Here is a 27,572-nt window from a genome sequence, read left to right as displayed (position 1 = left end):
TGAAGTAGAACAAAGAGGGAATGATTTATTTTGTTACCCTTTAGTAAAGAAAAATCTACAATTTAGTTCTAGAAATATGGGTTAACCATGGTTTTTTTTAAATATGAGGGGGAATGGAGAGAAAACATCATCATCATCTTCATTCTTATTTCTCTTTTATTTTTCATTTTCTCATATTTCTCTTATTTGAAACCACATAGCCATAAAAACACATTACGAAGGTAAGAATCAATCTCCTCGTGGCTTAAGCTTTATTTTAAGTAGTGGGTATTCATTTTTATGAGTAGTACCCATCTAGGATTTGATGGGTTTGAACAAAAAAAAATAGTAGAGAATTTTTAAAAGAGTGAAAGTGTTTAATTCTTGTTTATCATTTTTTTAGTCTTCATATATGTATATTAATTGATGATTTCATTTTAGTGAGGGAAGAAGGAGAACACTCTCAAACTGAAGGGAATGAGAAAGCTTAAATAAAAAAGTAAGGAGCTTTTTTTTAGTGACCAAAACTAAGGTAATGTGTTTCTATTCTTTGAGCACCTATGTGAATCATAATATTTATATTAGTGAGTTGGAAGCATGTTGTATGTAATTAGTGCTATGTTTTGGGGTTTTAGATATAGAGATGACAATTTCTGATGTTGTAAATGAGGACTATATATGATAAGTTTCATCAGTGTAAGTGTGTTATGAGCTTAATATTGAAATTAGATTTGAATCTGATTTTTAAGTTGGAAACCTGAATTTTTGGGTTGGAACCTGATTTTTAAGTTGAAAACATGAATTTTTATGTTAAAAGCTGATTTTGAGTTGGATACCTGATTTTTAGGTTGGAACCTCAATTTTTAGGTTAAAAACTTGATTTTTAAGTTGGAAACTTGATTTTTAGGTTAAAAACTGATTATTAGGTTGAGAATTGGATTTTTAGGTTTGAAGCTAGATTTTAGAGCATGGGAACCATTCCATGGTACAGGTACAATGGTGATGTATCGTACGGGATACACATCAATTACAAGCAAGGTGATGTATCGTGCATGGTACACACCTAAAAATGAAAATGGCGATGTATTGTATGGACACACCTAATTAATAGAATGATGCCTACCAATCATGAGTAGTGAAATAATATATTTGTATATCTATATAATCAAGGATATGCCTTGGTAAGAAACTTGTGATATCATCGAGGAAGAAGGTAAATGAGAGATGACAAGTAAGTTTGATAAGGTTAATGAAAGCTTGAGATTATAATAATCTAAGTGCAATTATAAATTATGAATGATGTTGGTGTAACATATTCAACTTACATTCTTAAAATGATGGTTATATGAGTTTCTTTGAATATGCATACATTACTAGGCTCTTTAGCTCATTCTTTAGTTGTATACCATTTTCATGATTAATAGAAGTCCTGAGAGCATCGTCGTTGAGGAATTCCATCATTTTTTACTACCAGAGTACAGTTCTGAATTCTATTGGGGAGTATGTGCATTCCATGTATACTTGTGGTTGTATATATGTATTAAGCCTAATGTCTGGTTTTATTTTGAATTGTTATATATTTTGTGGATCATGAAAGAGTTGGAGCTCTATATTTTGTATATGAACTATCTCAGCTATAAAATGTTTTGTATTTTTATATGAAAGATGTTTCTTAAGAAGTTTTAAGTTAACGATTTTTTTATATTAGGGATTTTGGGTCACTCTTGGGCCCGAATATGACACTTTAAGCCTAGTGTTTATACATTGGGTTTAGGGTGTTACATGAAGCCACTTCTTTCAACATTAGTGTCACCATTATAATCATCATACCCCACTTTCCTTCTACTTCATGTAATCGCCACCTTAAAGAGCATTTCACTAACTTTTTTTACTTCATATCTCTACAAATATCTCCATGTTCTCGAGTTTTCTTCTACTTCTTCTGTTGCTTCATCTTCTTCTCGTAAGCCTCCAATTGTCGCCAGTACTTCAAAGAATGATGTTTCTTAGGGGGTTTTGAACTTAAAAAAATTATGACATAAGACTTGAAATATGCTTTGGTTAGTCTTTCATAACGATACTGAGAATAATCAAAATAAGAAAAGCAATAAGAAACATAAGATTTTTTTCAAATTAGTAAAGTTAAAGCTCCAAATTTGGATTCTTCTTCATTCAATGCACTATTTTTGAAAGCAAAAAAGATCGTCAAGTCGAGAATGAAACTAGTTATGCATATGAGATAGAGATAAAAAAAATAACAACTCAATGTGGTTGTTGTAGTTGTTGTTGTCATATCCAATTACTCATTTGTAGGGGTTTGAGTAAGGGATAAACTGGATGAGTGATGGATAATAAAGAAATATAAATAATATTAATTGATTAAAAAATAATAAAAAGTAACATCATGATAGAGTTAAGAAGAAAATAGTATAGTGGTAAAAAATTTAATGTACAAAGTTGAGTGATTAAATTGAAAAATCAAAAGTACAATGAGAGAAATAGGAGAGAGAGTAAAGTTCAGTTACCAAACATTTAATTTACTCTTATCTTATTTTTCCTTTAAACTTAGAAGAAGGAAAGTTAGAAGCAATAATGTAGTTGAGCACAGGTCTTTGATGGGAAATCCAAATAAAGAGTTGCTAAGTAAAACGACATTGAGGGGCGACGAAGACCAATAAAACTCCAACAAATTCGCCGATACCAAGCTCAAAGTTACCAGTAAGTTGGGCTCCACCCCCAAAATACACGTTCCTCACCGTAAATCTACCACTTCTAAAATCAATAATACGACAAGCTGATATTGACCCCAAACTTCGTTACAACTTCCAACGCAACTTTCAGGTCACTTTCTCTTTTGATTCATTCTGTGTTTGTAGTTATAATTGATCGTAAAAGAAAGCCAGATTGAGAAATATATGTTATTTGATTGGTTAGTTTCTTTTTTAGAATTTGTTTAGCCATCATCTCCAACTAGTCTGATTATGGTTCAATATGGCTACTGAAAATTATATGAGCCCGGTTGTGATATCATTTATGCTATTGAATGAGAGACCTTATAGTTAAAATGAGCCTAAGTGTGCAAGCCATTGAAGGTGATGAACAATGTGGGAATATCTTTCATACTCGTTGCCACGTTAATGGGAATGTATCATTTGTCATTATAAATGAAGGTAGTTATACTAGAGTTGCTAGTACTTTAGTGGTAGATAAGATTGGCTTAGCAACAACAAAGCATCCACGTCCTTACAATACAATAGCTCAATGATGGATGGGAACTTAGAGTCACCATGCAAGTTTTCATTTCTTTCTCTATTGGAAGATACAAAGATGAGATGCTATGTGATGTTATTCTGATGCATGTTGATTATCCACTACTCAGAAGGTCATGGCAATTTGATAAGCTAGTGATTCATTATGGATATACCAATCAATATACATTCACTCATAAAGCGAAAAAGATCACCTTAGCCTCACTATCTTGAAAACAAGTCTACAAAGACCAAATCCATTTGAAAGAGAATTTTGAGAAAGTCGAAAAGAGTGAGGTAAAAGTCGAGGGAAAAGAGAGTTATAAAGAGAAGGGAAAGAAAATCAGTATCTTTGTAAGGGGAAAGGAATAAGAAAGTATTTGTTGTCGAAAAGATAATACTTGTACTCATGTACAATGAAAGTTATTTAAACACTAACGACATTAACCTGGATTTGATTTCTTCTATTGTTTCACTATTGCATGAATTCGAAGACTTATTTTCAGAAAAGATTCAAAGTGGGCTGCCACTTGTTCAAGGTATTGAGCATCAAATTGATTTTGTTCCTAGATCTATCATTCCGAATCGACCAACTTATTGAAGTAACCCGAAGAAACTAAGGAGTTACAAAGGCAAGTAGTCGACTTGATGGAAAAAGACTATGTGAGGGAAAGTCTTAGTTCTTATACTGTGTCAGTTCTACTTATGTAAAAGAAATATGGAACATGACACATATGTGTAGATTGCCACGCAGTGAACAAAATCACTGTAAAGTATCATCGTCCTATTTCACGTTTAGATGATATGTTGGATAAACTTAGTGGATCTAACATTTTCTCTAAGATTGATCTTAAGAGTAGTTACCGTTAAATAAGAATGTAAGAAGGTGATGAGTGGAAAACTACATTCAAGACAAATCATGGACTTTACAAGTGGTTGATTATGCCTTTTGTCTTAACTAATGCACCAAACACATTTATGAGGTTAATGAATCATGTCCTTAGGCCATTCTTGGGTAAGTTTTGTATGGTATATTTTGATGATATTCTCATATATAGAAAACCTATGGATGAACATGTTCAACATCTCAAGTCAACTTTGGATGTTTTGAGGAAAGAAAAGCTTTATGCTGATTGATAGAAATGTATATTTTATACTAACACGGTTGTTTTCTTAGGTTTTGTAGTGAGTTTTGAAGGACTATAAGTAGATTAAGATAATGTCAAGGCAATTGAAGAATAACCATGACCTACAAGAATTAGTCAATTGAGGATTTTTCACGAATTAGCTAGCTTTTATTGTTGTTTCGTACCCAGTTTCAGCACCGTAGTCGCCCTTTTGATTAGAGTCAACAAGAAGAATTCCAACTTCTTTTGGGGGGAAGAGCAAAAGAAGCCTTTAATGCCATTAAAGATTGTCTAACTCATGTTTCATTACTTACCTTACTTGGTTTTACTAAAATCTTTAAAGTTGAATATGATATATCAGGTTTGGGGATTGGAGTACTTCTATCACAAAAATGACGCCTCATTGCCTACTTTATCCAGAAATTGAGTGGCATTACACTTAACTATCCAACCTATGACAATGACATGTATGATCTTATTTAGGCTTGGAAACATGGCAACATTACCTTTGGCTCAAATAGTTCATCATTCATACGTACCATGAGGCTTAAAACACATCAAGTATAAAAAGGTAAGGAGAATATTGTTGACGATAGAGGTATACTCTTCTTAATACATTAGATGCTAAATTAATGGGATTTACTTTTATTAAAGAACTCTATGAATATGTTATTGATTTTGGGGATATTTATAAAGCATGTGAGAAGCGTGCATATGATAAGTTTGTAGGGATAATAATTACTTGGCCTATATGTGAATTACTCATTAAAGAAGCCCATGGAGGTGGATTAATGAGACACTTTGGTATAGCTAAAACATTAGGCATACTTCAAGAACACTTATATTGACTCAAGATGAAGCGAGATATGGAAAGAATGTGTGAGCGTTGAATCACTTGTAGGAATGCCAAGTCGAAAGTCAATCCCCATGGACTTTACACTCCATTACCTATTCCGAAAGCGCCTAGGATGGATATCTCTATGGACTTTGTATTAGGACTTCCTCGTATAAAGAACAATAAGGAATATGTCTTTATAGCAGTGGATAGGTTTTCCAAGATGGCTTATTTTATTCCTTGTAACAAGACTAATGATGCCACCCTATTGCTAATTTATTTTTCAAGAAAATCATAAGATTACATCGCGTACCAAGGAATATCGTGTCTGATTGGGATGTGAAGTTCTTAAGCCATTTTTAGAGAGCCCTATAGAGTAAGATTGAAACCAAGTTACTATTTCCACAACTTGTCATCCAAAATGGATGATCAAACTGAAGTGGTAAAAGAGTGTTATACATGTTGTTACGGACAATCATTCGGAAAAACTTAAGGACGTATGATAGAGTCTACCCCATGTTGAATTTACTTACAATAGATCCATACATACTGCCATGAAATGCTCACCATTTAAAGTAGTATATGGATTCAATCTTTCAACACCATTTGATTTATATCATTGCCCACTAATCAAATTATGAACAAAGATGGACTTAACAAAGCTGAATTTGTTAAAAAAAACTTCATCAACAAGTGAGGGAAAAATATTGAGAAAAAACAAGCCAATATGAGCACCAAGCCAACAAGGGACGAAATGAGTCACTTTTAAATAAGAAGATTGGGTTTGGGTGCACATGGGAAAAAAAGATTCTCAGCTCAAAGCAAGTCAAAATTGATGCCTCGAGGAGATGAACCTTTTCAAGTGCTTAAGATGGTTATATGATAATGCATATTAAATCGACCTCCCAGTTGAGTATAATTTTAGTGCAACCTTTAATGTGGTTGACTTATCTCCCTATGATGTAGATGATGATTTGGGGACAGACCGCTTTAAAGAGGAAGAGACTGATATGATCACCCATTCCAATGACCTGTAGGAGTTCCCTAGTGGACATATTACACGTGTAAGGACCAAGAAGTTCCAAGTAGCCATGGAGAACTTATTTTGTCAAGCTTGGGATATAAGGAAGGAAACACTAAGTTTGATATAGGACTACCATCTTTTATTTGTGCATGAATTTGCATGAGTATTTAAGTTTTCATGACATAAATTCTTATGAATAAATTACATGCTACTTCATTCAAAACATGTACTTCATTTAACATTAGGTTCATTTAAAACACTAATTCCTTTAAGCAAGCCACTTTATTTAAATATGTTCTTTCATTCAATAAGCTAGTTCACTAATTAAACTAGTGCATTCATTTAAATTGGTTCATTAATTAAACTAGCTCATTTAAAGCTTGCATGACATGTTTGTTTCTTAATTTTATTCAAACATTAACATTTTCTACAATTGTGTCTAAGTGCACGAAGGGAGATGAATAGTCACATCAAATAAGAATATCAGTTTGTTTGTCTTCCATTTATGAATGTGATAAAAGAGTGGTTGGATTCTAAAATCAATTGGATATTATTACTCTATCTCTTAGCTTTTCAACACCTTGTGAATCACCTCAATCAGATATCGCGAGCTTGAGATATGACAAATATACCAAAGACAGTGCAAACTGGAATTTCATTACAAGAATTGCATACAAGGAAGGCTTGAACATTCAAATGATCTCCAAATTCATTCTTACAAGTTCATATACGTCTAATATATATTAATGGTTGCTTTAAGATCACTTAAGCCATTCTTTGTCATCATTTTTGAGGTTATTCAAATTCTACAAAGGAGACGTGCAATGAAGACCTTCTTTATCATCATTTTTTAGAGACCATTCAAATTATACAAGAAGACATACATTGAAGGCCTACTTTATTCTCTTCATTAAGGAATCAATAAGGATAAATGGCATGAATATGAGCATGGAATTCCAAGAGACACTCTCCCTAGGATGCATTGGATGTTTACATACATCAAGGAGTTCATATTCATCCTCAATTCTTTTATGAGTGGGCAAGCCAAGGAAGTTCAAGAGTCCTCCTCTCATTTGGACGCAATTAAGTCTAAATTCATCCTCAAAAGTGTCCAAATTCATTATAGACTCCCTCAACCACTTAAGGAGAAAGAAGAAACAAAACATTCATGAGCATTCATCACCATGAAGATGAAGCATTAATCTCTTTTGTGTGAACCTTGCATATTCAACCTAAGAGCACTATAAATAGGATTTATCTTTGCATTGTAAACACACGTCTTGATATAAAAAAATTCCTCTTTGAGAGTTATTTTCTTTATAGTTGTTTTGAAAACTTTATCGGCTTTAAGTCTGTCTTGTGGTTTCATCCATTTCATATTTTTATAACATTGGTTCCTAGCTCCTTTATAGCTCGAGGGTCATCCCTTACCATTTCAATTATCATTTTATATTGTTGGTTTCTAGCTCCATACAGCTAGTAGGTCATAATCTATCTTTCTTTCATCCCTACACATTCAACACTATTAACATCCATCTCCTTCACCATCTTTCCTTTTCATCAAACTATAACTTCCATCACCTTCCACACTATTTCCAAATTACTATAACCATCACATCACCAATCCTTCACCATTGTTTACATTTCTATATTTGTTTATCATTTTACAAGGTATAATTTTAGGTTTTAAGCGAGCAAGTACAAACACTTACTAGAATCATGACCGGGTAACATCATATGATTCAATAACAACATAACGAAATCACATCATTCCAGCTTTGAGAAGCTTGTTTTAGTCCATAAATAGATCTTTGTAACTTAAAAACATTTCCAACATTTCCTGGAGCTATAAAACCTTTTGGTTGTGTCATATACACATCCGGATGATTTAAACATAGCAACAGGGGAGAAAGTTTCATCATATTCTATATATGAAATTATTCGAAAACCTTCAGCAACTAATCCCCGTTGTGTGTTTGTACATTACCATCCATGTTGGTTTTCTTCTTGAAAACCTATTACACCCTATAGGTTTTACCCATCAGGTGGTTTAACCAAACTTCAAACTTGGTATACTAACATGGAATCAAACTCAAACCTCATGGCTTCAAGTCATTTCTTTGAGTCTGGGCTCGACTTTGCTTTTTGATAAGTTTTAGGCTATTCTTGATCCATAAGAAGAATGTCTCCATGCCTGGTAATTAGAAATCCATACTCTCAAGTACATGGTTTTCATGTGAACCTTTGCAGTGGTTATTTTTCTAAGTCTGTTGATTGTTCCTCAATAACTTGTGAAACATGTTCAACATCTGGTTCATTGATATGTTGTTCTTGAACTTCTTCAAGTTCAATATTTCTACCATTTCTTTTATTGTAATGACTCACAATTTACTGGACTAAGGCAATGCCATAAATCAGAAGGTGGTTGCGACAGTTAGGAGCCAAAACTAACTCAGTTATAATTATCATTGACTTTGACAGTTGGTTGTTGAACCGATCAACTTGGAAGGGTCTTTAGTTATAAATAAAGATGTACGTAAGTTGAGAGGGTTCAAGAGAAGAAAAAAGATTATATTGAGAGATTCAGAAAGAGTTCTTATCTCTCGTTTGTAATCGTGTAAACCTTTGTTTTGATTACCTTAGTGAATTTTGATTCTCTCCAGTGAATGTAGGTCACATTGATCGAACCACGTAAATATTTAGTGTTCTTGAATACTGCTTTGATTCTTGATCTTGATCGATGTTTAGAATCTGGTTGTGTGTGTTGTTCTGTGGTTATTGGTATATTTCACTACAATTGGCGTCGTCTGTGGGAACTCAGACCACGATTATGGGATCTGCCAAGTTTGACATCAAAAATTCACCGGAAAGAATGACTTTGGCCTATGGCGAGTAAAGATGAGAGCCTTACTAATACAATATGGCATTGTGGAAGCACTGGAAGGACCAACAGCTTTGCCTGCTGAGATGCCCGAGAAAGAAATGAACAATATCTTGGATAAAACTCTCAGTGCGATAATTCTGAGCTTAGGTGATAAAGTTTTAAGGGAAATGTCAAGGGAGACAACTGCTTAGGCACTCTGGGCTAAAATTAAATTACTCTATATGAAGAAATCCCTGGCCAACAGACTCTTCTTGAAGTAATGTCTGTACTCATTCAAGATGCATGAAGAGAAATCAATCTCAGAGCAGATTGATGAGTTTAATAAGGCCATAAACGATCTTGAAAACATTGATGTCAAGATGGAGGACGAGGATAAGGCTTTGTTGTTGCTAAAGTCTATTCCTAATAGTTATGAGCATTTTAAAGATGCAATACTCTATGGAAGAGTGCAAACAATTTTGATGGAAGAGGTTCAATCGCTGATTAAAGCTAAAGAGCTTCAAAAGAAACATGTTATGAAGGAGGAGAACAACAGAGATAGTCTTACTGTTAGAGGAAGATCAGACAGAAGAGATTCGAGGAATAATAAGAACATATCAAAATCAAGACAAGAAAAGTGGAAATCAATCATCAAAGGACTATTCAAGTGTTACCATTGCCACAAGGAAGGCACTTCAAGAAGAACTGTCCTGACAGAAAGAAAAAGTATCAAGAAAAACCAAAAGATTCAGGAGAAGTAAGTGTAGTCTCTGATGGCTATGATTCGGCTGAAGCTTTGGTAATTACTGAGTCAGAATCAAGCAAAGAATGAATTCTTGACTCAGGCTACTCCTACCATATATGTCCTCATAAAGGTTGGTTTGAGACACTTCAACTGGTCAGTGGTGGATCTGTACTGCTTGGAGACAATAAAGCATGCATGGTGGTTGGTAGTGGACAATCAGGATAAGGATGTTTGATGGAGCTGAACGAATACTGCAACATGTCAGGTACATACCAAAACTCCAAATGAATCTGAAAGTGGATATTCTTTTTGATGCTAAAAATGGTTGTATTAGAGTTACTAAAGGCTCTTTAATTACCATGAAATGAGTTAGAAAGAATGGTTTAATTCACTAATCAGGAGAACTGTGATTGGTAACTCCTCTAATGTAGTTCAATCTGAAATTAACAAAACTAGACTATGGCACATGAGGTTGGGACATGTAAGTGAAAGGGGCCTACACAAATTGTCTAAACAGAACCTGTTAGGTGGTGACCAAATTAGTATATTGGGGTTTTGTGAACAATGTGTGTTGGGGAAGGCAACTAGACTAAAATTCTCTACTGGAACTCACACAACAAGGAAACCATTAGATTATGTACACAGTGATCTATAGGGTCCTACTATAACACAAACACATGGAGGTGGGAGGTATTTTTTTCTATCATAGATGATTACACTAGAAGAGTGTGGGTTTTCATTCTAAAAACAAAATATGAAGCCTTTGAACGCTTAAAGGAATGGTTAACTCTCACTGAAAACAAAATGGAAATAAAATTGAAGCATTTGAGAATTGACAATGGCATGGAATATTATTTAGAGCAATTTAATGAGTTGTGCAGGAAAAATGGTATTACAAGGAATAAGATAGTTCGAAATACCCCTCAGCAGAATGGATTAGCTGAGAGGATGAATAGAACTCTCCTAGAGAGAGTGAGGTGCATGCTGTTGAATGCTGGTCTACCCAAAAAAATTTTGGGGTGAAGATGTGTCAACAACATGTTATCTTATTAACAGGTGCCCTTCAACAGCTATTGGAATGAAGACTCATTTGGAAATGTGGTATGGGAAACTAGCCAACTACAACAATCTCAAAGTTTTTGGAGGTTTGGCATATGCTCACATCAGACAAGATAAACTGGAGGTAAGAGCTTTGAGGTGTATTTTTATTGGTTATCCACTCGGAACCAAGGGTTATAAACTGTAGTGTATGGAGCCTGGCCAACAGAAATGTATCATTAGTAGAGACGTGGTGTTTGATGAGTCTAAAATGGCAAATCTACAAAATTATGTTACTAAGAACAGTGTTACAAAGGAGAGTACTCCAATTGAGGTGGAGCTGCAACAACAGCAAACATTAGCTGATCAAGGGACTGGAGTGAATGATCAAGATGGAGTGGTAGAAAACCAGCAAGAAACTGAACTAAAAACTAGATTGGATGACTACAATTTGGTGAGAGATAGACAAAGAAGAACACTCAGACCACCAAAGAGATATGGCCATGCAGACTTGATCTCCTATGCATTGAGCGTTGCTGAAGAATGGAAGAGGTTGAACCAAATAACTAAAAGGAAGCTCTGAAGAGTAAGGAGAGGCATAAGTGGGGTGATGCAATGGATGAGGAAATATCATCTCTGATGAAAAACAAAACTTGGGAGCTTGTGGATAGACCAAATAACCAACGAGTAGTAAGCTATAAGTGGATATTCAAGAAGAAATGATGGCATACCAAGTGTTGAAAAGGCCAGGTATAAAGCCAGACTTGTTTCAAAGGGATTTACACAGGTTGAATGGATCGATTTCAATGAGATTTTTTCACCAGTCGTAAAGCACTGCTCAATCAGGCTGATTTTAGCACTAGTTGCTCAATATGACTTGGAACTGGAACAATTATATGTCAAAAATGCCTTCTTACATGAGAGTTGGAAGAAACCATCTATATGGGCCAGCCAGATGGGTATTGCACTCTTGAAACCAAGGACAAAGTCTGCTTGCTAAGGAAATCATTGTATGAACTTAAACAAAGCCCAAGACAATGGTATAAAATATTTGATGAGTTTATGTTAAGGATTGGTTTTGCTAGAAGCAGTTACGATAGCTGTCTATATATGAAGAAACAAGATGATGAAATAAGCACTTAACTGCTCCTATATGTGGATGATATGCTAGTAGCAAGCAGGAGCAAGGAGGAAGTTCAGAAGATTAAAGGAATGCTCAACTCAGAATTTGATATGAAGGATTTGGGACCTGCCATGAAGATATTAGGGATGGAGATCACAAGAGATAAAAAAAGAACAGCTCGTTCTTATCTCAGAAGTCATATATACAGAAATTATTAATAAGGTTCAATATGCATGAGGCCAAGTAGGTTACAACACCAATTGATCAACACTTTAGATTGTCAAACTCTCAAACACCTGAGAGTGAAGATGAGAAAAGATACATGGAGAGTGTTCCTTATACTAGTGGGGTTGGCAACATTATGTATGGAATGGTTTGTAGCAGACCAGACTTAGCTTATGCTGTCAGTATCATAAGAAAGTTCATGGCAAATCTTGGAAAATCTCACTGGGAAGCTTTGAAGTGGACCCTGAGATATTTAAGGGGTACCACTGAGTTGGGGTTGCTGTTTAAGAAGTAAGAAAATGAAATAGAGAAGGTGGTTGGCTATGTGGACTCTGATTATGCAGGGAGCATTGACACCAAAAAATCACTGACCGGATTCATTTTCATAGTCTTTGGTACTGCAGTCAGCTGGAATTCCAATCTCCAATTTGTTGTGGCTCTTTCAACAACAGAGGCAAAATACATTGTTGTGACGCGATTAAGGAGGCTATGTGGCTAAAGGGAATGGTTGAAGAGCTTGGCATACAGTAGAAGGTTGTAATAGTGTTTTGTGATAACCAAAGCATAATTCACTTGACCAGGAATCAGGTCTTTCATGAGAGGTCTAAGCATATAGACGTGAAACTCCATTTTTTAGGGATGTGGTTGCTAAGGGTTCGATAATAGTGAAGAAGATACCCACTGAAGAAAATCCAGCTGACATGCTCACAAAGGCACTCCCTCCAGCTAAGTCCAGACACTGTCTAGACTTAGTGAACTCAACTGAGAAGTGAAAGCCCTTTCGGGCTGAGAGGAGGGAATCATTTTTAGAGGTTTGTAATTGAGAGTCAATGGAGAATTGTTGTAATGACTCACAATTTACTGGACTAAGGCAATGTCAAAAATCAGAAGGTGGTTACGACAGTTAGGAGCTAAAACTAACTCAGTTAAAACTGTCATTGACTTTAACAGTTGGTTGATGAACCGATCAACTTGGAAGGGTCTTTAGTTATAAATAAAGATGTAAGTAAGTTGAGAGGGTTCAAGAGAAGAAAAAAAGATTGTATTGAGAGTTTCAGAGAGAGTTCTTATCTCTGGTTTGTAATCGTGTAAACCTTTGTTTTGATTGCCTAAGTGAATTTTGATTCTCTCCAGTGGATGTAGGTCACATTGACCGAAACCAAAATATTTGGTGTTCTTGAATACTACTTTGATTCTTGATCTTGATTCGGTGTTTAGAATCTGGTTGTGTGTGTTGTTTTGTGGTTATTGGTAGATTTCACTACATCTTTCTTCAAGAGAAATTCTCAATTCTCTTTCGAGAAAGACTCTCGTTCGAGCAACAAACACTTTGTTCTCATTAGGGTTGAAGAAATAATACCATTTAGTTTCTTTAGGATATCCAAAAAAGATACACTTTTGATATTTATGTTCAAGATTTATAGACATCTAATGTTTGACATAAGCTTTACAACCCCAAATCTTTATAAAAGACATAATAGGACGCTTCCCATACCATATCTTATGTGTTGTCTTTTTAACTGATTTTTATGGAACACGATTTAGTGTGAAAGCAACTATTTTAAGGGCATGTCCTCATAAAGAATTTAGGAGATCACTATGACTTATCATCAATTGAACCATGTCTAATAACGTTTAATTCCTCTTATCGAAAACTTTATTCTACTTTGGTGTACTAGGTGGTGTAAGTTGTGGGACAATCCCACACTCTTTTAGGAGTTCATTAAACTCTATGCTCAAGTATTCTCTACCTCGATCCAATCGAAGTGCCTTAATACTCTTGCCTAATTGGTTTTATACTTCTTTTTTTGAATTCTTTGAATTTTTCAAGGGTTCAGATTTATGGTGCATAACATAAATGTACCTATATGGGTAGAAGTCATCAGTGAATGTAATAAAGTATTGGAACCCACCTTTAGCTTGTGTATTCATTGACCCATACACATAACTATGTATTAATCTCAATAAATCACTTGTTCGCTCACATTTACTATTATAAGGAGCCTTATTCATTTTTCCCTACAAGCAAGATTCATACATCAAATTATTTGAAAACAAATGAATCTATTAATCCATTTTTATGGAGATTTGACATGCATTTCTCACTTATGTGGCCCAAACGACATTGCCAAAGATAAGTTTGATTAGAGTCATTTTTTTATCTTTTTGTATTTATGTTATAAATGGTAATATCTCTATCCAAAATATAAAGATCATTAACAAATTTTGTCAATCTATAAAAAAACACTATTGAGATAAAACGAACAACAATTATTCTTTATAATTATTTCAAAACCAATTTTGTCCAAACAAGAAATAAAAATGATGTTTTTAGTCAGACTAGGAACAGAATAAAAATTCTCTAAATTTAAATAAAGTTTACTAGGAAAAGATAAAACATATGTCCCTATAGCTAATGTAACAACTCCTGCTCCATTTCCCACTCATAGGTCTACATTTCCCTTAGCCAGATTCATTCTCTTTTGCAATCCTTGTACATAAGCACAAATATTATAACCACAATCAGTATCTAATACCTAATAAGTAGATTTGAAAAATTAATTTTCATAATAAATACTATATTGCTTTTCTGACTTCTTCAAGGTAGACATGGTAATTTTTTTCTAGTGTCTAATCTTGTTGCATTGGAAATATTTTCCTTCATTGCTTACTCCTCTAGGTTTCAATGCATCATTTTCTTTGGGGCTGGCCTTGTTATTACCCTTATGCTTTGTCCTTGTGGACCATCAGAATGATCTTAGGTAAACATTTTTCATGTTACTCTCAACAGTTCGTAACATCCCAAGTAACTATGGAAAATTCTTCTTAATTTCATTCATATTCAAATTAAGGATAAATTAATTAAAGCTATCTGAAAATAATTGCATTATGACATCAATAGCCAATTCATCTTTGAGAGAAATCCTAACTTCTCTAACGTTTGGATATAGCACATAATCTTGATGATGTTAGCTCCTATAGAAGATCCTTCACTCATTTTGCATTGAAATAGAGCTTTAGAGGTCTTATACCTCTCTTGATGTGCTTTCCCCTCAAACAATTCCTTGAGATTTTGAATCATATCATATACAACTATGTCATCATGTTGCTTCTGAAGCTTAGGGGTCATGGTGGAAAGCATTAGACATCCTACATCCAACTCGTCATCCAATTGTTTCTTGTAATTATCTTTCTCAACTCTAGGAGCAATAGCTTTCGGCTCACTAGGAATTTGTTAATCAATGACATATTCTTTCTGTTCTTGCTTGAGAACAATTCTTAAATTAAGGAACCAATCAAGGAAGTTTAAGCCATTCATTTTATCATTGTCAAGGAGATCGCAATGATAGTGTGTTGTAATTTGTCATTAAATCTACAACAATGAAAATATATTTTATGAGTAATTCTATCGAATTTAAAATTTATAAATATGTCTTTATTAATAAATTACTCCCAATATTTTATTCAAAATTAAAAACCCTCATGTTTTAATTATGGAAAAACTTCCTGAAAGTTTTCTAGTAAGATCCATATTTTACTTTTCCAAAGTTAGCTTTGGATTTTCTCTTAGGAAAATGGTTATTTAGGTAAACAACACTTTGTTAATTACTTCTCATGCAATTCCTCCATTTGGTGAATAACTCTTATTCAAATCATCTTATGATTTAGCCAAATAACTAACCTCTAGATTTCTAATCATATTATAGTAACATAGCAAAGTTATCACCAATATTTCAATCGGTGGATATCACTTGCTTATTCTTCGCGTTTAACCAAGATTAACTCATGTACCATTGCTTTGGCAAAACCCCATAATATCGATCAAAACCTTAACGAGGGTCATATTGGACGATTAGATTAACTTGGATTTTAGAGGGATTTTTTTATAGTGATCTCATCATTTAACTCATTATTGATCTTATTAATATTAGCCCCTTATTGTTTTCATCAATTTATTAGCATGCTAACATACCCTTCATTACATCAATACATAGATATAAAAGCAGTAAATAAAATGCAATGGTTATAGCCCAAAAGCAAACTAAGGTGGTCCATCCCAAGCCAATGGGTGAACCAAAAATCTAAAGATAAAGGTAGCTACTCAAGCATCTTCTCAGTTTAGTCAGCCGGTTCATCATTCTTCTTCTTTGAATCTTCATAAGATTACAACTTTAGAAACTCATTTTACATACGAGAGAGTAAGATGAGAAGAGAAATACAACAGAGGTATAGAAAGGCACGACACACAGGTCGTATTTACAAAATTACAATCATAGTAAATATTAGGCTATAACCATGCTTTCCAAACACCGTGGTTATCAAACACAACATGTATTCATTTTAATGGTTTTATTAAAAATTATTGATATGTGCCTACAATATTTGTTTCCTACTTAAGGGTCAAGGGGCAGAGCCCCCATCACACATTGTTTATGGAAAAACCTAATGATTTGATAACATTTATAAACAAATTTGTGTTTTTTTTGTATTTTTCAATCCCGAAGGTTTTTCACACTGGAACAACCATTATTCCTCTACCGAATATGATATGCTATCATAGCACCATATTTATCATGTTAACTATTAACATACAAACTATGAAACGTCAAAGTAACAAACATATGATTAATGTTTAACAAACTATTGTAAGAACTGGGTTAATACGGATTAACACATTAATCATGATGGATACAAATTTTTTTTGCACAAATATCATATATTCATCGAATCAATAATAAAACTAAAATATGCATCCCATACAATCAGTAAGATCAATTTTTCTCTCTACTATGTTAGTACAAAAATTCAAAAAATTCAAAAAAAAGAGAAATACAGAAAATAATGTTTTAAATAGGGAATGAATTATTCTTTAATGTTTAAAAAAGTTTGAGAATTCCAATATTATATTCTTCATTTCTTAGTCATTTTCATTACTTATTCTCACATTTTTCTTTGTTCTTATAGCAACTATTTTCCCTACACACTTATTCCTACTACCTAAACATTTTTTCAGTTGAATTCTATAAGAGACCTTGTCAAGCCTTAAGGAAGTTCCAATAGGACTTGAAAAGCGAGCAAGAGTGGTAAAAGGCAAGAAAACACATCAAGGGTAAAATCTATCCCGAGTGAAACACGAGTTGGAGTAACTTTTCTTTTGGAGTGAATTGGTGAGGTTATTATTCATTTTTTATTACTAATTATGTCCCGTTAGGAGACACTTCCCATGTTTCAAGAGAAGGTGACGACCAAATTTATGGTGGCGTACCTAATCTACAAATGCAAGCAATGGTTCGTGAGTTGACTAGATTATTAAGGGAAGAATTAAAGCCAATTTATGAAATGATATATCGCATTGAAGATGAACGAAATCAAAGGAGATAAAGGAAATATAAATGAGTTGATGTCTACCAAGAAGAATTCAAGGAAGAATAAGTTGAAAGCCAGAAGTAAAACATGCCTCACAACAAGGAAATCAATGCATGAGACCTGAAAAGTTTCGTACACAAACGGATGACAACCTTAGCAACATCAAGATTTTCATTCCACCTTTCCAAGGCAAGATGGATCCTGAGGCTTACCTAGCATGGGAAAAGAAGATTGAGCACATCTTTGAGTTCCACAACTATTATGAACTTAAGAAGGTAAAACTTGTTGCTATTGAGTTTACATATTATGCACTAATTTGGTGGGATCAAATGACTACTAGCAGAAGGAGAAATGGAGAGTGGCATATCTCTACTTGGAATGAGATGAAAGTGGTGATACGAAGGCAATTCATTCTAACCCATTACCATCGTGAGTTGTTCAATAAGCTTCAAAATCTCACAGAATGAAATCAGAAAGTGGAAGACTATCACAAAGAGATAAAGGTGGCCATGATTTGTGCTAACATAGCCGAGGACCGAGAAGCCACAATGGTAAGATTCCTAACAGATCTTGATCCTAACATTGCCAATGTTGTGGAGTTGCAACATTATATGGATATTGACGATAAAGTGCATATGGCCATGAAAGTGGAGACACAACTCAAGAGAAAGGGGACTTAACACACATATGGGAGTTCTACATCAAAATGGGGACAAAGCTCTTAAAAAAAGATTTATATATTTCCTTCCAATGAAAGAGGTGGACCATCCAATATCAACAAGTCTATTACCAAAACAAGAAAAGTAAAGAGTCATCCAATATTGTTTGTTCTTGTAATGTGTAATGCTTCAAGTGCTTAGGGTCAGGACATATTACTAGCCAATACCCAAACTGCAATACTATGCTCCTTTGAGATGATGTGGAGATTGAAACAGACCAAAAGGAGGATGAAGAAGAATACATTCGTATCCAAGAAGAATAAGAAGATTTGGATTATGTGTTTGAATGAGAGGCCCTTAAAGTCAAACGGAGCCTAAGTGTGCAAGTCATTGAAAGGGATGAACAATGTGATAATATATTTCATACTCGCTGCCACGTTAATGGGAAGGTATGCTTTTAGTTGTACTAGTGTTGCTAGTACTTTGATGGTAGATAAGCTTGGCTTAGCAATAACAAAACACCCACATACTTATAAGCTACAATGGCTCAATGATGGAGGGGAACTTAAAGTCACCAAGCAAGTTCTCATTTCTTTCTCCATTGAAAGATATAAAGACGAGGTGATATGTGATGTCGTTCTAATGTATGTTGATCATCTGCTACTCGGAAGGCTATGGAAATTTGATAGACGGGTGATTCATGATAGATATACCAATCAGTATACATTCACTCATAAAGTAAATAATATCACCTTAGCCTCACTTTCACCAAAAAAAGTCTACAAAAACCAAATCTATTTAAGAGAGAGTTCTGAGAAAGACAAAAAGAGCTAAGTAAAAGTTGAGCGAAAAGAGTGTGATAAAAAATAGGGGAATAAAATCAATATCTTTGCAAGGAGAAATGAAATAAGAAAGTGTTTATTGTCAGAAAGGATGGTACTTGTACTCATGTAAAAGGAAAGTTATTTAAACACTAACGACTTTAACCTAGATTTGTCTTCTTCTATTGTTTCACTATTGAGGAATTTGAAGACTTATTTCTGGAAGAGATTCCATGTGTGTTACCACCTATTTGAGGTATTGAGCATCAATTTGATTTTGTTTTCGGACTTATCATTTTGAAACGACCAACTTATCGAAGTAACCCCGAAAAAACTAAAGAGTTATAAAGGTAAGTAGTTGAATTGATGAAAAAGGGTTATGTGGGGGAAAGTCTTAATCTTTGTGATGTGTCGGTTCTACTTGTGCCAAATAAAGATGGAACATGACGCATGTATGTAGATTTTCGTGCAGTGAACAAAGTCACGGCAAAGTATCATCATCCTATTCCACGTTTAGAAGATATGTTGGATGAACTTAGTAGACCTAGCATTTTCTCGAAGATTGATATTTAAGAGTGGTTACCATTAAATAAGAAAGTGAGAAAGTGATGAGTGGAAACTACATTTAAGACAAAACAAAGACTTTATGAGTGGTTGGTTAAGCATTTTGGCTTAATTAATGCACCAAGCACATTCATGAGGTTAATGAATCATGTCCTTATCTCATTCTTAGGTAAGTTTTGTGTGCTATATTTTGATGATATTCTCATATAAAGCAAATCTATGGATGAACATGTTCAACATCTTAGGTCAGTTTTAGATGTTTTAAGGAAAGAAAAATTTTATGCCAATTTACAAAAGTGTACATTTTGAACTAACAAGGTTGGGCTAATTTTTTATTGTAACGATGTAGAAAAAATTGCTCGAATAATGGTTAGTTGGAATTATTTTCTAAAATAGGATATTTGATACAGTATAATTTAAGACGAATGGAATACAATGCGATTCTAATATAAATTTGGGGGAGACACGTGGAGTGCAATGTGTCTCCCATATTTTTCCTTTTTTATATTTTTTATTTTTTTACAATATTAATCAAAATTAAATCCAAATCCTAACCCTTAACCCTAAAACCCTAACTCCTAAATCCTAAACTTTAATCTTTAAATCATACTTAAACCCTAAATCTTATATCATACATTTAAACCTTAAACTTTAAACCCAAAATAAAAAAACATAAACAAAATATGGGAGAGATGCATTGCACTCCATGCGTCTCACCAAAATTATATTTGAATCGCATTGTAAGTCATACGTATTAAACTTATATTGTAGCAAATGCTCTATTTTAGAAAATAATTTAAACTGACTATTATTTGAACCAATAAAAAAATTCAACACATTATTTAAAAACTCTTCCCAACAAGGTTGTTTTCTTAGGTTTTGTCGTAAGTTCTAAAGGACTATAAGTGAATCAAGAGAAGTTCAATGTAATTAAAGAATGACCATAACCCACAATCATTAGTCAAGTGAGGAGTTTTCATGGATTAGCTAGCTTTTATAGTCTTTTCGTACCCAATTCCAACACCTTAGTTACCCCTTTGACTACAGTCATCAAGAAGAATTCCAACTTCTTTTGGGGGAAGCTAGAGAAGTCTTTTAAGTCCTCGTACAAGAGAAGTCCTTTAACTCATGCTCCATTACTTACCTTACTTGATTTTACTAAAATCTTTGAAGTTGAATGTGATGCATCAAGTTTGGGGATTAGAACAATTCTATCACAAGAAAGATGCCCCGTTGCCTACTTTAACGAGAGGTTGAGTGGTGTTACACTTAACTATCCAACCTAAGACAAGGAGATGTATGCTTATATTCGGGTTTTGGAAACATTGCAGCATTACCTTTGGCTCAAAGAGTTTATCATTCATACGGACCATAAGGCGTTAAAGCACATCAAATGACAACATAAGCTCAACAAAAGACATGCCAAATGGGTAAAATTTTAGAAGCTTTTCCATACGTGTCAAGTATAAAAAGGGTTAGAATAATATTGTTGTCGATGTGTTGTCGCGGAGATATACTCATCTTAGTAACTTATATGCTAAATTAATGGTATTATTTTTATTAAAGAACTCTATGAATTTGATGTTGATTTTCGGGATATTTACAAAGCATGTGAGAAGGGTGCATATGACAAGTTTTGTAGGGACAACAATTAAATATTCAAGGAAGGATAGATATGAATTCCGCAAGGCTCCATGCGTGAATTGCTCGTTAAGGAAGCCCATAGAGGTGGATTAATGGAACATTTTGGTATCAATAAAACATTGGGCATACTTTTAGAACACTTATATTGACCCAAGATGAAGTGAGGTGTGGAAAGAGTGTGTGAGCGTTGAATCACTTGCACGAAGGCAAAGTCGAAAGTCATGCCCCATGGACTTTACACTCTGTTACCTATTCCAGAAGCACCTTCGATGGACATATCAATATACTTTGTATTAGGACTTCCTCATACAAAGAAAAATAAAGACTCCATCTTTGTAGTAATGGATAAGTTTTCCAATACAACTCATTTTATTCCTTGCAACAAGACTAATTATGCCTCCCATATTGCTAAATTTTTTTCAAGGAAATCATGAGATTACATGGCGTACCAAGGACTATTGTGTCTGACCGCGATGTGAAGTTCTTAAGCCACTTCGACGCCATTGGATATGTTATTATTGCCCGCTAATCATATTATGAACAAAGATGGACTTAACAAAGCTGAATTTGTTAAGAAGCTTCATCAACAAGTGCGGGAAAAACATTGAGAAGTAAACAAGGTAATATGAGCAGCAAGCCAACAACGGACACAAACGAGTCACTTTTGAATCAGGAGATTAGGTTTGGTTGCACATGAGGAAAGAAATATTCCTAGCTCAACGCAAGTCAAATTTGATGCCTCGAGGAGATTGACCTTTTCAAGTGCTTAAGATGATCAATAATAATGCATATCAAATTGACCTCCCAGGTGAGTATAATGCTAGTGCAACCTTTAATGTGGCTAACTTATCTCCCTATGATGGAGATGACGATTTGGGGATAAATAACTTTAAAGAGGGAAAGATTGATATGATCACCAATGGTAAAGACCCGGAGGAGTTCCCTAGTGGATCTATTACACGTGCAAGGGCCAAGAAATTCCAAACATCCATAGAGAACTTATTTTGTCAAGCTTAGGACGTGAGGAATGAAACACCAAGTTTGAGAGAGGACTACCATATTTTACTTGTGCATGAATTTCCATGAGTATTTAAGTTTGCATGACATAAATTCACATGAATAAATAACATGCTACTTCATTCAAAGCATGTACTTCATATAACTTTAGTTCCTTTAAGCAAGCTACTTCATTTAAGTATGATTTTTCATTCAATAAAGCTAGTTCAGTAATTAAACTAGTTCATTCATTTAAACTGATTCATTAATTAAACTAGCTCATTTAAGCTTGCATGACATTTATTTCTTAATTTATTCAAACATGAACATTTGCTATAATTGTGTCTAAGTGCATGAAGGGAGATGAACAGTCTCAAATGCAAGAATATCAGTCAGTTTGTCTTCCGTTTCTAAATGCGATACAGATGTGGTTTGGTCCTAAAATCAATTGGATATTATTCCTCTATCTCTTAGCTTTCAAACTCCTTTTGGATCATCTCAAACCGATATTCATGAATGTTGGACGTGTGTACCTCAAAGCAAGATGAAGAAAAGGGCGGGAATCAAAGACAACCTCGATACAGAGCATAATTCATTGATAGTATTTGAGCTACTAATTTTCAAATATAAAATCTCCGAAGAAGAACTGAGTGAATATGCGTGTGAAGAAGCTCAAGTTACGAGAAACATTGTATGCCATTGCAGGTGGAAGAGGCTTCACAACAATATCTATGCTAAAAATTCCTTGCAGAAACTGTATGAACATGAAAATACCAAAATACTCATCTAAGAGGCAAATGAACAATAAACATCATGGTAGCCAAGAAACATGTCCAAATGCAATTTACATTCAATAACGATATATATAAGACATAAAAAAATAGACAACATTTAGACTTATCAGCTACTGAAATGGAAGTTTGGATATCACTGGATTAGTTTTCTATACTGCACTATTTTCATAATTACAATTGGATATTGCCATTGAAACAAATAAATGTTTGTCGCATATCCAAACATCCATTTTAGTAGCTGATAAGTCTAAATGTTGTCTAATTTTTATGTCTTCTATATATCGTTATTGAATATAAATTGCATTTGGACATGTTTCTTGGCTACCATGACATTTATTGTTCATTTGCCTCTTAGATGAGTATTCTGGTATTTTTCATGTTCATACAGTTTCTGCAACGAGTTTTTAGCATAGATACTGTTGTGAAGCCTCTTCCACCTGCTATAGAATACAATGTTTCTCGCAACTTTAGCTTCTTCACACGCATATTCACTCAGTTCTTAGGTGAGATTTTTTATATGAAAATTAGTAGCTCAGAGATTGAACATTACTATCAATGAATTATGTTTTGCATCGAGGTTGTCTTTGATTCCCGTCCTTTTCTTCATTTTGCTTTGACGTAGTCACGTCTAACATTCATGAATATGGAGACATGACTCACCAATAGTCCTCCAAGTCCAAATACATGTAAACACTTAGGAATTTCTTTTGAATATTTTTGTCATTCAAACACACTTATGTCTGACACTATCAATCAAGTTCCAGTAACATATATTTTGGGCCATGTTGGTATATAAACATATTCCTTCTCTTTTAATCACAAATGTCTCTTTCAAGTCCGTGTCTAATGGTTTTTATCGGTGGCTTACTGTGCTAGAATTTTTTTTCAAGTAAAAAATCTGGCAAATAAACACTTATGCTATTCGGATTCAAGCGAGTTGGGTATGATATATGTCTGACATGAGTACGTTCAATTTTTGAATGATTTCTCCATGTAATTGGAGGATATCTGAAAAAGTCATGTCCCTGTAGCGATGTTTGCATATAAGATAGATACAGATGCTTTAACAAAAATGAAAAGTTGGAATGACTTATTCTGATCATCTTTGCAATGGCCTAGAAAGCTCTGGCAGTCATGGTCACCGATTTCTTTTGAGTTACGCAGTGTAAGTAAACATATAATTCTAACTATTTGGATTTGTATTGCTGCAGATCCAGAAGGCATTGCAAATGCACAGGGTTGGGACAGGAAGAAAAGGCTCGTCGCGTAAGATAAAAGAGATGAAAATTTGATTCCTTTGTTGGTTAGGGTATAAGTCCATGAGTAAGAGCAGAGACATGGAAAATGCAACTCTCAATTCTTCTTTTTAAACTGTAGATTTTATATGCTCAGTTATATTTATTAAAATCAACAAAATTCTGCTTGAAGGTACCAACTATTCACCATGAACCAGTCTGGTAAAACTCTCCTAGGGTTGGGTTACACAATATTTGGAGTGGACAAAACTATGAGACTTGAAAAATGTCAAAAACGGCCAGGGGTTTAACATTCAAAGTTGAGTTTGAATTGTCTTTGTCCATTTTCAAAGTTTATATAACATTATATTACTGTGTAATATATATTACATCACTGTGTAATATATATTACATCACTGTGTAATATATATTACATCAAAGATTTATATGTTACGAAATTTTATGTCATATTAAAACGCGTGTTGAAGCTTATGTTTAAAATTTTAAGATTATTGTACGAATCAAATTATTTCGGTAGTTAAATGAATCGTTGTTATTCTTAGAAGTCAACGGTTCGAGCACTAACAACTGTAAGAGTGATTGATATTAAATTGTCAGATGATTTAAGATATTTAGAACATACACTACTTTATAATCACCTTAACTTAATAAAAAATAAAGTAGTATTTGTCCCAAATAAAACAGAAAATAAATTAATGTACATGCAAAGTAAACAAGCCAAATAGTAGCCGATACATGGTAGCAACTGATTCGGTTAAAGATCAAAGACTGGCAAGCTGCTGAATGTTGATGGGATAAACGATGGAAGGATCTCCACTGAAGGCCTTTCTCGCCATTATGATGTTCACCTTTTCAGTCGGATGGAATGCATCCCAAAACATATCCATCTCTGTTCTCGCATGGTGTTTGGAACGGAAGGCACGTTATCTGCCCTCTGTTCCGCCCGATGCCGCAACACCCTCTGTCCACCACGCTAAACCCATACGTTCCGGCATTGACCACGATGTCTTCGAAAAGGTGGGCGATGTCTACGTAGATGAACCTGGCACCCGGCAGATCAGCATTAAGGCTATTCATCATCGTCTTAACGTTCGCATTGAAAGGTAAAACCAGCTGGTTCACTTCTTCCGAGCAGCCATCGGCCGTGCTCTGTGCTATAATGCTAGGAATACACCCCATTCTTCCTAACCCAGCTACCACAAACTTACGTGCCCCCAGATTGTAAAGTGTCTGCACATAGATAAACAACGTCAATTTCGAAAATATAGAGCTCGAAAGCCGAATGTACGGAAATGTAATACGGATACGACATATGAGTATGCGAGGTTGTGGATGAAGTGATTAACGTACCCTGAGTTGCTGAGTGTATTTTTGAACCAAGAGATCAGCATATTGTCGACCATTGTACTGATCTTTGGTGGGGTAATTAGGCATAAGGTAGTTGTTGAGGTAATCATTGCTTCCCATCCCAACAAAGAGATGCATTTAGCAAGTGCTTCTGCTGCATCGATTGCACCCAGATTGTCCGTGATCTGATCCAATGTTGTCTGGAAATTCCGAATCTGTTGATCAAATGGTATTCGACTCACCTAAACAAAAACAAAAGACACGAATATCAAATTCGTTTCTCATGCGTTCATCATTTATTACTCCAAGTCCCCAGTGCATGATAATTTTGCGCCATGCTGCATGCTCTATGAACAAGCAAAATAAGGTAGACACTAAAGGTTTGTACAGATTCAGATATTAATAGGCTACAGAAAATAGCAATTCATGAGTCAAACTGCATTTATGATTCCATCGGCAAAACTGCATGGAGTCGCAGGCCAGATTTATTTCCAGATTATAAGAGTAATAATTGCCTAACATCCCACATCACGTGAAATACTTGAATCCTTCCTTTTCTTCTCTATACGAATGACACATCAGAAGTACTTAATTATTTTAAAAAAATAGATATAATCAAATGCATGTATGTGAGAAATGTTTACAAAGTTTCTTCCGGTGATGTCAAGGATCCCGGAAGCGGCGGAGGCGTAGTTGACACCGTGGAGAACTTGATCACCGGAAGCTTCAGAGAATGCAGGGATCAATGGAAGCCCGAGCAGCTCAGCTGCATGTTCATGCACATACATTATTAGCTACAATTTGTTTTAAATGGAGAGATAAAAGAGTGTTTACTGACTGACCAATTTCGTCAACCATGGTATATCCATTCGAGAAACGACCGGTAGGACCGCCATTGAAGTCGATCCCATAAGGGAAATAGTTAGCCTTTGCAAAGAAGGAAGGTCATTGTTGTTGCCATTGTCGATGAGAGAATCCCCGAACACGAACATCGCAGGCACCATTTCTCGTCTCTTCCCTCCATCAGGCAAAAAAGGGTTTCCGACTTGCCCTGAACAACATTGCTCAACGCCAAACCTAAGCAAACAACCATGCAGTATATCCACAACCTCCTCATCTCCATTGCCGTTGCCAAAGCTTGAAGCTTTTGAGAGGACAGCAACTTTGAGAAATCAGGGACAGAGAAAGGGGAGTTCAGTGAGAGAGCTTAGGATAGAGAGTTGGTTTATAAATAAGAGAGATAAGGTGGGTAGTTGGAAAAGCAGTGAATAAGTTCATCTGTTTCGGTGCAGTGAAGTAATTACTTTCTCTCTCATAACCCAACCATTCCTTTGCAATTCTTTTTCTCCCATCTATGGCATTGACATTAGGGATTTCGATTTCATGCAGATGACTGCTTGTTTCATACTTCACAGTAATCGATATAATATTAAAACTAAGGGTTGACTAGGGTTCATGTTCAACCTCGTCTGTTCTAAAGTTACTCTCGTAAAATAGTAAAACCGTGTTATGAGTTTATTGATGTGAATAAATGATCAAATGTTGTAAGTCATTTTTCTAATTTGATTGAAGAGTTTAATTTAGCGTTAAATAATATTAAAATATTTTATTTCTATGAGGAGTAGATAAAAGATAATTGAGAGATAAAGAGAAATAGTTCATTCATTCTCTTGTTATTGATCAAAAGTCTTTATAAGGACTCTTAAATAAGTATTAGTCGTGAGACCATTATGACTACACATTAATTAAAAATTAAGTGAATATTATCAGACATTAGCTTTAACTTTAATACGTCACATTTCATATCAAAATATTTAAAATTTTCTCGAGCACCATTAAATATTTGAGATTCTTTCTTCAAAATACTTTCACGAGACCTTAACTATGATGTTTTCATAAGTTTTGAGGTGCGAAGAT

General features: G+C 34.5%; 2 pseudogenes; one reads left to right on the top strand and one right to left on the bottom strand.

Moving 5' to 3' along the window:
- Positions 1–2,594: 2,594 nt before the first annotated feature.
- On the top strand, positions 2,595–24,327 carry LOC120154400 (annotated as a pseudogene).
- Positions 24,328–24,999: 672 nt separating this feature from the next.
- LOC120154394 lies at positions 25,000–26,772 on the bottom strand (annotated as a pseudogene).
- Positions 26,773–27,572: the final 800 nt, after the last annotated feature.

Source organism: Hibiscus syriacus, unplaced genomic scaffold (assembly GCF_006381635.1).
Source record: "Hibiscus syriacus cultivar Baekdansim isolate YM2019G1 unplaced genomic scaffold, ASM638163v2 tig00111129_pilon, whole genome shotgun sequence".
Lineage (NCBI taxonomy): Eukaryota > Viridiplantae > Streptophyta > Magnoliopsida > Malvales > Malvaceae > Hibiscus > Hibiscus syriacus.
The sequence above is the reverse complement of the archived record's forward strand: the minus strand, read 5'-3'. Positions and strand labels throughout refer to the sequence as shown.